The sequence below is a fragment of the Arachis stenosperma genome, chromosome 9 (genome assembly GCF_014773155.1).
Source record: "Arachis stenosperma cultivar V10309 chromosome 9, arast.V10309.gnm1.PFL2, whole genome shotgun sequence".
NCBI lineage: Eukaryota > Viridiplantae > Streptophyta > Magnoliopsida > Fabales > Fabaceae > Arachis > Arachis stenosperma.
The window spans coordinates 84,335,397-84,347,221 of record NC_080385.1 but is presented as its reverse complement, the minus strand read 5'-3'; the positions used below and the strand labels follow the sequence as shown (position 1 = coordinate 84,347,221).

At 39.4% G+C, this 11,825-nt stretch overlaps 1 non-coding gene across 1 annotated transcript; it reads left to right on the top strand.

Moving 5' to 3' along the window:
• The first annotated feature begins 10,589 nt into the window (after window positions 1-10,589).
• LOC130952778 (small nucleolar RNA R71) lies at window positions 10,590-10,693 on the top strand. The gene has a single exon (XR_009074953.1). It is a non-coding gene; the product is annotated as a small nucleolar RNA R71 (small nucleolar RNA).
• Window positions 10,694-11,825: the final 1,132 nt, after the last annotated feature.

The window sequence follows — 11,825 nt, the reverse complement described above, 5'->3', positions numbered from 1 at the left end:
TAACTTAGTAGTAGGCTAGAGTCAACGGTTATCAAATTGACCACTAAGGATTCTCAAATCACCAATTCAATGATACCCAATGACTCAAGGTCACTCAATTCTTTTAGCCTACGCCAAGAGTAAGAAAAATACTCAAAAACTAGTGTAAACATTTTCTCAAACACCTAGAGTGCAAGAAAAGAAAACATCACAAAATTCAAGAATTAATGAAACCCATAACTAACATAAGCAAGAAATCAATAATAACAATGAAGATAAACATCAAAGAGGGCATGGAAACATAAAATTGCATTAAAAGAAATCAAGATCCAACAATGGTTCATCAACATAAAAGAGAGCTAAATAAGGGAATTGACGAGTAAAACTAGAAGAGTAAAGATGTAACAACAAGAAATTAAAAGGGAGAACTAAATCAAAATAAGATTTGAAAGTTGATCTAAGAGAATTTGACCTAAACTACCCTAAATTCTTGAGAGAAGGGACAACTTCTCTCTCTAGAATTCTAACCTAAGCCATGATGAAAACTCAAACTATGACTACTTGGTTCATCCCCCTTCAATCTTTGGTTTCAATAGCATCAGAAATAGATTGGATTGGGCCCAAAATGCTTCAGAAATCGCTAGCCACGAGTTGCCTTTAGTGAGTCATGCTGATCCTGCGATGTGTGCGCGTGAAACAACATGTACGCATCTCTAAATGGCAGGCAACTATAACAAATTCTATATCATTTTGAAGCTCCGGATGTTAGCTTTTCAACGCAGCTAAAACTGCCTCATTTAGACCTTTATAGCTCAAGTTATGATTGATTAAGTGCGAAGAGGTCAGGATTGACAGCTTTGCAATTCCTTCATTTCTTCGTGAGTTCTCCATTTTTACATGCTTTTTCTTCGTTCCCTCAATCCAATATTTGCTTTCTGAACCTGAAATCACTTAACAAACATATCAAGGCATCGAACGGAATTAAAGTGAATTAAAATTAGAAATTTTAGGGCCTAAAAAGTATGTTTTTACACTTAAGCACAAATTTAAGGAGAATTACAAAACCATGCTATTTCATTTAAAGAGAATTATAAAACCATGCTATTTCATTGAATAAATGTGGGAAAATTTGATAAAATTCCCTAAATTAAGCACAAGATAAACCACAAAATTGGGGTTTATCAAACCTTCCCACACTTAAACCAAGCATGTCCTCATGCTAAGAATAAAGAAGGACAAGAAAAGGGTTATGAACATTTATTCAATGCAAAGAAACTATATGCACCTATCTATATGAATGTAACAAAATGCAGTGATTCTACCTACTTGGTTAAAAATGAATCAATCTCCAAGAACATATATAAACATGTAGGGCTAACATGGTATGATAATTCATGAATTCTACCAATTCAAATATCAAAATGAAGTTCAAATAGATTTGCAAGAAGAAAGATCGTAGAAGCCGGGAACAAGGAATTGAACATTGAACCCTCACGGAAGTGTATCTGCTCTAGTCGCTCGAGTGTATAGGGTTGATCACCCAATTCTCTTCTAATCATACTTTCCATGATTTGTTTTTCATCTAACAATCAACAATTATTCAATGCATGCATACATTCATCACGGGACTTATTCATAGTTTGTAATGGGGCCAAGGTCAAGGTAAGGATGTATATGGTCAAGTGATCTTGAAATTTTAATATTTAATTAACCTAAGTGGTGGACGAAATTGTGATCCTCAAAGTTGGTCTCTTTGTAATTGTATGAAATAAAAAATACCCCAAAGAGATCATGGTATGATGAATTGGGATCTTAATAATCCCTGGTAATGGCACGTGTGATCACAACTCCGTTCAACTTAACCAGCAAGTGTATTGGGTCATCCAAGTAATACCTTACGTGAGTAAGGGTCGATCCCACAGAGATTGTTGGTATGAAGCAAGCTATGGTCACCTTGTAAATCTCAGTTAGGCAGATTAAATGGTTAATGATAAGTTTGAAAATAAATAATAAACAGAAAATAAAATAGAATAGAAATACTTATGTAAATCAATGGTGGGAATTTCAGATAGGCGTGTGGAGATGCTAGAATCCTCTCGAATCTCTGTTTTCCTATTGCTTTCATCCAATCCTTCTTACTCCTTTCCATGGCAAGCTGTATGTAGGGCATCACCGTCGTCAATGGCTACTTTTCATCCTCTCGGGAAAATGGTCTTATGCGCTGTCACTGCATGGCTAATCGTCTGGAGGCATCACCCCTGTCGATGGCTACATCCCATCCTCTCAGTGAAAATGGTCCAAATGCTCTGTCACAGCACGGCTAATCATCTGTCGGTTCTCAATCAGGTTGGAATAGAATCCCTTGATTCCTTTGCGTCTGTCACTAACGCCCAGCCTTCAGGAGTTTGAAGCTCGTCACAGTCATTCAATATCGGAATCCTACTCGGAATACCATAGACAAGGTTAGACTTTTCAGATTCCCATGAATGCCGCCATCTATCTAGCTTATACCACGAAGATTCTGTTGGGGAATCTAAGAGATATACGCCCGGCCTAAGGTAGAACGGAAGTGGTTGTCAGTCACGCGCGTTCATAGGTGAGAATGATGATGAGTGTCACGGATCATCACATTCATCAAGTTGAAGTACAACGTATATCTTGGAATAAGAATAAAAGAGAATTGAATAGAAAATAATAGTAATTGTATTGAAACCTGAGGTACAGCAGAGCTCCACACCCTTAATCTATGGTATGTAGAAACTCCACCGTTGAAAATACATAAGTGAAAGGTTCAGGCATGGCCGAATGGCCAGCCCCCATGGTCTAAGGACTAGGCGTCCAGAGATGATCCAAGATCTAAAGTGATCAAAAGATGTCTAATACAATAGTAAATTATCCTATTTATACTAGACTAGCTACTAGGGTTTACATGAGTAAGTAATTGATGCATAAATCCACTTCCGGGGCCCACTTGGTGTATGCTTGGGCTGAGCTTGATCTATTCACGAGCTGAGGCTTTTCTTGGAGTTGAACGCCGAGTTGTGACGTTCAACTCCGGGTTGTGATGTGTTTCTGGCGTTTAACTCCAGACAACAGCATGTACTTGGCGTTGAGCGCCACTTTACGTCATCAATTCCCGAATAAAGTATGGACTATTATATATTGCTGGAAAGTTCCGGATGTCTAATTTCCAACGCCGTTGAGAGCGCGCCATTTGAAGTTTTGTAGCTCCAGAAAATCCATTTTGAGTGCAGGGAGGTCAGATTCCAACAGCATCAGTAGTCCTTTTGTCAGCCTTTTTCAGAATTTTGCTCAAGTCCCTCAATTTCAACCAGAAATTACCAAAAATTACAGAAAAACACACAAACTCCTAGTAAAATCCAGAAATGTGAATTTGACACAAAAACTAATGAAAACATCCCTAAAAGTAGCTTGAACTTACTAAAAACTACCTAAAAACAATGCCAAAAAAGCGTATAAATTATCCGCTCATCACAACCCCAAACATAAATTATTGCTTGTCCCCAAGCAACTGAAAATCAAATAGGATAAAAAGAAGAGAATATACTATAAATTCCAGAATATCAATGAATATTAATTATAATTAGATGAGCGGGACTTGTAGCTTTTTGCTTCTGAACAGTTTTGGCATCTCACTTTTTCCTTTGAAGTTTAGAATGATTGGCTTCTCAGGGAACTTAGAATTTCGGATAGTGTTATTGATTCTCCTAGTTAAGTATGTTGATTCTTGAACACAGCTACTTTTATGAGTCTTGGCCGTGGCCCTAAGCACTTTGTTTTCCAGTATTACCACCGGATACATAAATGCCACAGACACATGACTGGGTGAACCTTTTCAGATTGTGACTCAGCTTTGCTAAAGTCCCCAGTTAGAGGTGTCCAGAGCTCTTAAGCACACTCTTTTTGCTTTGGATCACGACTTTAACTGCTCAGTCTCAAGCTTTTCACTTGGACCTTCATGACATAAGCACATGGTTAGGGACAGCTTGAATTAGCCGCTTAGGCCTGGATTTTATTTCCTTGGGCCCTCCTATCCATTGATGCTCAAAGCCTTGGATCCTTTTTACCCTTGCCTTTTGGTTTTAAGGGCTATTTGGCTTTTTCTGCTTGCTTTTTTTTTCTTTTTCTTTCTATTTTTTTCGCAAGCCTTTGCTTTTTCACTGCTTTTTCTTGCTTCAAGAATCAATTCCATGATTTTTCAGATTATCAATAATATTTCTCATTGTTCATCATTCTTTCAAGATCCAACAGTTTTAACATTCATAAACAACAAGATCAAAAATATGCACTGTTCAAGCATTCATTCAGAAAACAAAAAGTATTGTCACCACATCAATATAATTAAATTAAATTCAAGGATAAATTCGAAATTCATGTACTTCTTGTTCTTTTGAATTAAAACATTTTTTCATTTAAGAGAGGTGAAGGATTAATGGATTTTATTCATAGCTTTAAGACATGGTTACTACATACTAATGATCATGAAGTAGAGACACAAAATATAGATAAGCATAACATAGAAACTGAAAAACAGAAAGAAATAAGAACAAGGAATGAATCCACCTTAGTGGCGTCTTCTTCTTGAAGGACCAACAATGTCCTTAAGCTTTTCTATGTCCCTTCCTTGCCTTTGTTGCTCCTCCCTCATTGCTTTTTGATATTCTCTTATTTCATGGAGAATGATGGAGTGCTCATGATGTTCCACCCTTAATTGTTCCACATTGTGGCTCAAATCTTCTAAGAAAGTGTTGAGTTATTCCCAATAGTTGTTGGGAGGAAAGTGCATCCCTTGAGGCATCTCAGGAATTTCTTGATGATGAGCTTCCTCATGCATCTCTTGAGATCCGTGGAGGGTCTCTCTTGCTTGCTCCATCCTCTTCTTCGTGATGGGCTTATCCTCTTCAATGGAGATGTCTCCTTCTATGATAACTCCAGCTGAGTAACATAGATGGCAAATAAGGTGAGGAAAAGCTAGCCTTGCCATGGTGGAGGGCTTTTCTGGTATTTTGTAGATTTCATTGGAGATGACTTCATGAACTTCTACTTCCTCTCCAATCATGATGCTATGAATCATGATGGCCTGATCCACAATAACTTCAGATCGGTTGCTAGTGGGAATGATGGAGCGTTGAATGAACTCCAACCATCCTCTAGCCACAGGCTTGAGGTCCAGTCTCCTTAGTTGAATTGGCTTACCTTTGGAGTCTCTTTTCCATTGAGCTCCTTCCACACATATGTCCATTAGGACTTGGTCCAACCTTTGATTAAAGTTGACCCTTCTAGTGTAAGGTGATGTGTGGAAAACGATCCAACACAAAACTCACCGGCAAGTGTACCGGGTCGCATCAAGTAATAATAACTCACATGAGTGAGGTCGATCCCACAAGGATTGAAGGATTGAGCAATTTTAGTTTAGTGGTTGATTTAGTCTAGCGAATCAGGCTTTGGTTGAGTGATTTGTGTTTAGCAGGAAGTAAATGACAGTAAATGTAAAGGGAAAGGGATAAGTGCAGTAAATTAAAGAACAGGAAAGTAGATGTTGCAGAATCTTAAAGAACAAGAAAGTAAATGACTGAAACTTAAAGTGCAAGAAATATAAATTGCAGTAACTTAAATGGCAAGAAATGTAAATTGCTTGAATGTAAAAGGGATTTGAGGACTGGGATTGTAGAATTTAAACAAAGAGAAAGTAAATTGCAACAATTAATAGAGCAGAAATTGAATTGGAAGCAATGATAATTCAAACAGAAATTGAAATTGAAATGCAGCAAGGTTCACAGAAGAACCAAAAGTAAAATTGGGTCTCAGGTCTCAAGAGACTAGGTAGCAGAGCCTAGATCTCTATCTGCCTTCCTAGATCCAAGTTCACAAAGCAATTGACAAGAAATTGAAGAAGGAGCAGTAAAGGAAATTGAAATTGATTGTAATTATGCAGAAAGGAATTAAAAGAGAATTTGAATGGGAATCGAGACAGAATTTCCTCAATTTCTCACACCCAAAACTCAAAACAAGGAAATTAAAAATGCTCTAGCAAGAATGAGGAAGAAGAGAGATCAATTCCCCTCCCCAATTCTCTGAAATTTCGGTGGAGTCACCAAGAGAAGTTGCAGAATTCAAAACTCAAAGAGAAGTGCAAAAAAATATCAAAAGTTTAAAGGTGAAAGTAAAAGTCCAGTCCAAAAGTCCTAATTACATCAAACTAGCTCCTATTTATACACTTTCTATTCTTGGATTTTTGGATTTGGATGGGCTTTTGAATTGGTGAAGAAATGAATTAAAATGGGGATTTAATTTGCATTTTCGGCCCATGAGAAGTTGCTCCCAGGAGGCTGCCCTGCCCTTGTTGAGGGCAGGGCAGAAAATTGGTGCTTGGTGCGTGCTTGGCGTGGAAGATTGGGCTTGATGCGCAGAATGTTGCCCTGCCCGCGCCAAGGGCAGGGCAGAAAAAGTTGGTGCGCCAGAAATTGCCTTGGTGCGCTGTTGGTGCGGCCAGAATCAAGAATTGGTGCGCCAGAATTTGCCTTGGTGCATAGGATGCTGCCCTACCCTCGCGGAGGGCAGGGCAGAAAAAATTGGTGCTGCCAGGAATGAGTGTGGTGCGCGCTGATGCTGCCAGGAGAGGGATTTGGTGCGCCAGAAATGTTTCTTGGTGCGCCAGATCCATGCACCAACAAAATGCTGCCCTGCCCTCGCGGAGGGCAGGGCAGTGTTTCCAACTTTGATGTCCCGTGTTCGAACCTGGGCGGACGCATACGCTACTCAATTTTCCTTGGTTTCTTGGCACGGCACTCAACCTTAGTTCCTTGCTTCTCCCTTGTTCCGTGTTCGATTCTTGTGGCATGCATGGGTGACATTTTTCCTTTGAATTTCCCCCTTGGTGAGCCCGATTCTGCCCTTGTGGAGGGCAGGGCAAGGTTTTGTTCTTCTTGGTTCCTAGGCACAAAATTGTGCTCTGCCCTTGGAGTGGGCAGGGCAGAGTTGCCTTCTCTCCTTGGTTCCCTTATGTTGCCCTCCTAGAGGGCAGTGTGCCCTTGTGGAGGGCAATGTTTGCCTCCCCTTTGCATGCGGCACACTTCCTTTCTCTTTGACCACACTTTCCTTTCCTTGGGCTACACTTCTTAGGCCACGCTTTTCCTTTTCTTTTCTTTTCTTCACCTATAATAAACCAAAACAACCACTCAAAGTATCACTAAATTCAAGAGGCTTATAAATCAATTAAAATTCAATTAAAATTAGCTTAAACCTCATGATTTAACATTGATTTCATGGTGGTTGCTTGATTTAGAGAAGTTATGCATTTTCACTCCAAATCACTTACTTAGGATGCAAGAAAGTGCATAAATGCTAACAAAACAAGTGAAATTAGCTTGAAAAATGGGTATATGATGACTTGTCATCATAAGGGCTTACATCTCCCTGCATCATGGGCAAGTGGAATGCCAACCTCACATTTTCCAGACTAAAATCTAAGTATTTCCCCCAAACCATTGTGAGAAAATTCTTTGGACTCGGGTTCATACTTTGATCATGGTTCCTAGTGATCCATGCATTGGCATAGAACTCTTGAACCATTAATATTCCGACTTGTTGGATGGGATTTGTTAGAACTTCCCAACCTCTCCTTTGGATCTCATGTCAGATTTTTGGATACTCATTTTTCTTGAGCTTGAAAGGGACCTCAGGGATCACCTTCTTCTCGGCCACAACATCATAGAAGTGGTCTTGATGGCTTTTGGAGATGAATCTTTCCATCTCCCATGACTCGGAGGTGGAAGCTTTTATCTTCCCTTTTTCTTTTCTAGAGGATTCTCCGGCCTTAGGTGCCATTAATGGTAATGGAAAAACAAAAAGCTTATGCTTTTACCACACCAAACTTAAAATATTGCTCGCCCTCGAGCAAGAGAAGAAAAAAGAGAAGAAGAAGAAGAAGAAAATATGGAGAAGAGTGAGAGATGGTATTTTCGGCCAAGGTGTAGAAGAGAGGTATGTGGTGTGTGAAAATGAAATAGAATGGAGGGGTTTATATAGGGAGTGGGGAGGGTGAAGGTTCGGCCATTTAGGGTGGGTTTGGGTGGGAAAGTGTTTTTGAATTTTGAAGGTAGGTGGGGTTTATGGGGAAGAGTGGATGGATGTGAGTGGTGAATGGGTTAATTGGGAAGAGAGATTGAAGTTGTTGGGAAGTGTGATATAGGGAAGAGTGTTATAGGATTAGGAGGTAAGGTGGGAATATGTTAGGTGGGGATCCTGTGGGGTCCACAGATCCTGAGATGATCCTGTGGGGTCCACAGATCCTGAGGTGATCTTGTGGGGTCCACAGATCCTGAGGTGATCCTGTGGGGTCCACAGATCCTGAGGTGATCCTGTGGGGTCCACAGATCCTGAGGTGTCAAGGAATTACATCCCTGCACCAAATAGGCATGTAAAATGCCTTTGCATACCATTCCGGCATTTAAACGCCGAGGTGATGCATGTTCTGGGCGTTCAACGCCCATGTGTAGCATGTTTCTGGCGTTGAACGCCAGTTCCATGCTTGTTACTGGCGTTCAGCGCCAGCTTTTCTCAAGGCACATTCCTGGCGTTCAAACGCCAGAATGTTGCTTGTTTCTGGTGTTCAGCACCAGATTCATGCTCTGTTCTGGCATTGAACGCCAGCCAGATGCTCCATACTGGCATTGAACGCCAGGATGTGCTCCCTCCAGGGTGTGATTTTTCTTCTGCTATTTTTGATTCTGTTTTTAATTTTTATATTTTTTTTTGTGACTCCACATGATCATGTACCTAATAAAACACAAAATAACAATAAAATAAAATTAAAATTAGATAAATAAAAATTGGGTTGCCTCCCAACAAGCGTTTCTTTAATGTCAATAGCTTAACAGTAGGCTCCCATGGAGCTACAAAGGTGATCAGGTCAATGTTGTATAGTCCCAACACCAAACTTAGAGTTTGGATATGGGGTCTTAACACCAAACTTAGAGTTTGGTTGTGGCCTCCCAACACCAAACTTAGAGTTTGACTGTGGGGGCTCTTCTTGACTCTGAACTGAGAGAAGCTCTTCATGCTTACTCTCTTTTGTCACAGAGGGATGGCCATGTGCCTTAAACACAAGGTAGTCCCCATTCAATTGAAGGACTAATTCACCTCTGTTGACATCTATCACAGCTCCTGCTGTAGCTAGGAAAGGTCTTCCAAGGATGATGCACTCATCCTCTTCCTTCCTAGTGTCTAAGATTATGAAATCAGCAGGGATGTAAAGGCCTTCAACCTTTACTATCACGTCCTCTACTATTCCATAAGCTTGTCTTAATGACTTGTCTGCCAATTGTAATGAGAACAAGGCAGGTTATACCTCACTGATCCCCAGCTTCTCCATTACAGAGAGTGGCATAAGATTTATCCCTGACCCCAGATCACATAGAGCTTTTTCAAAGGTCATGGTGCCTATGGTACAAGGTATTAAGAACTTGCCAAGATCTTGTCTCTTTTGAGGTAAAATTTGCTGAATCCAGGTATCTAGTTCATTAATGAGCAAAGGAGATTCACTTTCCCAAGTCTCATTACCAAACAACTTGGCATTCAGCTTCATGATAGCTCCTAAATATTGAGCAACTTGCTCTCCAGTCACATCTTCATCCTCATCAGAGGAAGAATAGTCTTCAGAGCTCATGAATGGTAGAAGGAGATTTAATGGAATCTCTATAGACTCTATATGAGCCTCAGATTCCTTTGGATCCTTAATAGGAAACTCCTTCTTGCTTGAGAGACGTCGCAGGAGGTCTTCCTCACTAGGATTTTCGTCCTTCTCCTTCCTTGTGCATTCGGCCATATTGATCACATCAATGGCCTTGCACTCTCCTTTTGGATTCTCTTCTGTATTGCTTGGGAGAATACTGGGAGGAGCTTCAATGACTTTCTTACTCAGCTGGCCCACTTGTGCCACCAGATTTCTGATGGAGGATCTTGTTTCACTCATGAAACTGAAAGTGGCTTTTGACAGATCAGAGACTAGATTGGCTAAATTAGAAGTGTTTTGTTCAGAATTCTCTGTCTGTTGCTGAGAAGATGATGGAAAAGGCTTGCTATTGCTCAGCCTATTGCGTCCACCATTGTTAAAGCCTTGTTGAGGCTTTTGTTGATCCTTCCATGAGAAATTTGGATGATTTCTCCATGATGAATTATAGGTATTTCCATAAGGTTCACCCATGTAATTTACCTCTGCTATTGCAGGGTTTTCAGGATCATAAGCTTCTTCAGAAGCTGCCTCTTTAGTACTGTTGGATGCATTTTGCCATCCATTCAGACTTTGAGAAATCATGTTAACTTGCTGAGTCAACACTTTGTTCTGAGCCAATATGGCATTCAAAGCATCAATTTCAAGAACTCCTTTCCTCTGAGGCGTCCCATTATTCACGGAATTCCTCTCAGAAGTGTACATGAATTGGTTATTTGCAACCATGTCAATGAGTTCTTGAGCTTCTGCAGGTGTTTTCTTTAGGTGAATGGATCCACCTGCAGAATGGTCCAATGACATTTTCGAAAATTCAGAGAGACCATAATAGAATATATCTAATATGGTCCATTCTGAAAACATGTCAGATGGACACCTTTTGGTCAGCTGCTTGTATCTTTCCCAAGCTTCATAGAGGGATTCACCATCTTTTTGTTTAAAGGTTTGAACATCCACTCTAAGCTTGCTCAGCTTTTGAGGAGGAAAGAATTTATCCAAGAAAGTTGTGACCAGCTTATCCCAGGAGTCCAGGCTATCCTTAGGTTGTGAATCCAACCATATTCTAGCTCTGTCTCTTACAGCAAAAGGGAAAAGCATGAGTCTGTAGACTTCAGGATCAACTCCATTCGTCTTAACAGTCTCATAAATCTGCAAGAACTCAGTTAAAAACTGGTAAGGATCTTCAGATGGAAGTCCATAAAACTTGTAGTTCTGTTGCATTAAAGCAACTAGTTGAGGTTTAAGCTCAAAATTATTGGCTCCAATGGCAGGAATAGAGATGCTTCTTCCATCAAATTTGGACGTGGGCTTAGTAAAATCACCAAGCATCCTCCTTGCATTATCATTATTGGGTTCGGCTGCCATCTCCTTCTCTTGTTCGAAAATTTCTGAAAGGTTACTTCTGGATTGTTGTAATTTAGCTTCTCTTAGTTTCCTCTTCAGAGTCCTTTCAGGGTCAGGATCAGCTTCAACAAGAGTGCTCTTGTCCTTGTTCCTGCTCATATGAAAGAGATGAAAACAAGAAAAGAAGAGGAATCCTCTATGTCACAGTATAGAGATTCTTTTATGTTAGTAGAAGAAGAAAAGGGGGGAAGAGTGAAGAAGAATGAATAGTCTGTATAAAGAGTAAGGATAGGGGAGGTGATAAGAGATGAAGATAAGTGTTAGTAAATAATTAAATAAAAAGAGATGAGAGAGGGAGAAATTCGAAAATAAGTTTGAAAAGGAGTTAGTGATTTTCGAAAATTAAAGATAAGATAGAATTAAAATTAAAATTTTAAAACAAAAAGAATTTTTGAAAAAGAGATGAGATATTTTTGAAAATTAGAGAGGGAAAAGTAGTTAGGTGGTTTTGAAAAAGATAAGAAACAAGCAAAAAGTCAAATAGTTGGTTGAAAAAGATATTAAAATCAAATTTGAAAAGATAAGAAGATAAGAAGTTACATAAGATATTTTAAAATCAAAAATTTTTTTGAAAAAGATAAGATAAAAAGATAATATATTTTTTTTAAAAAAAAGGATATTTTGAAAAAGATTTAATTTTTAAAATGACTTAACTAACAAGAAACTACAAGATAAGATTCTAGAACTTAAAGAT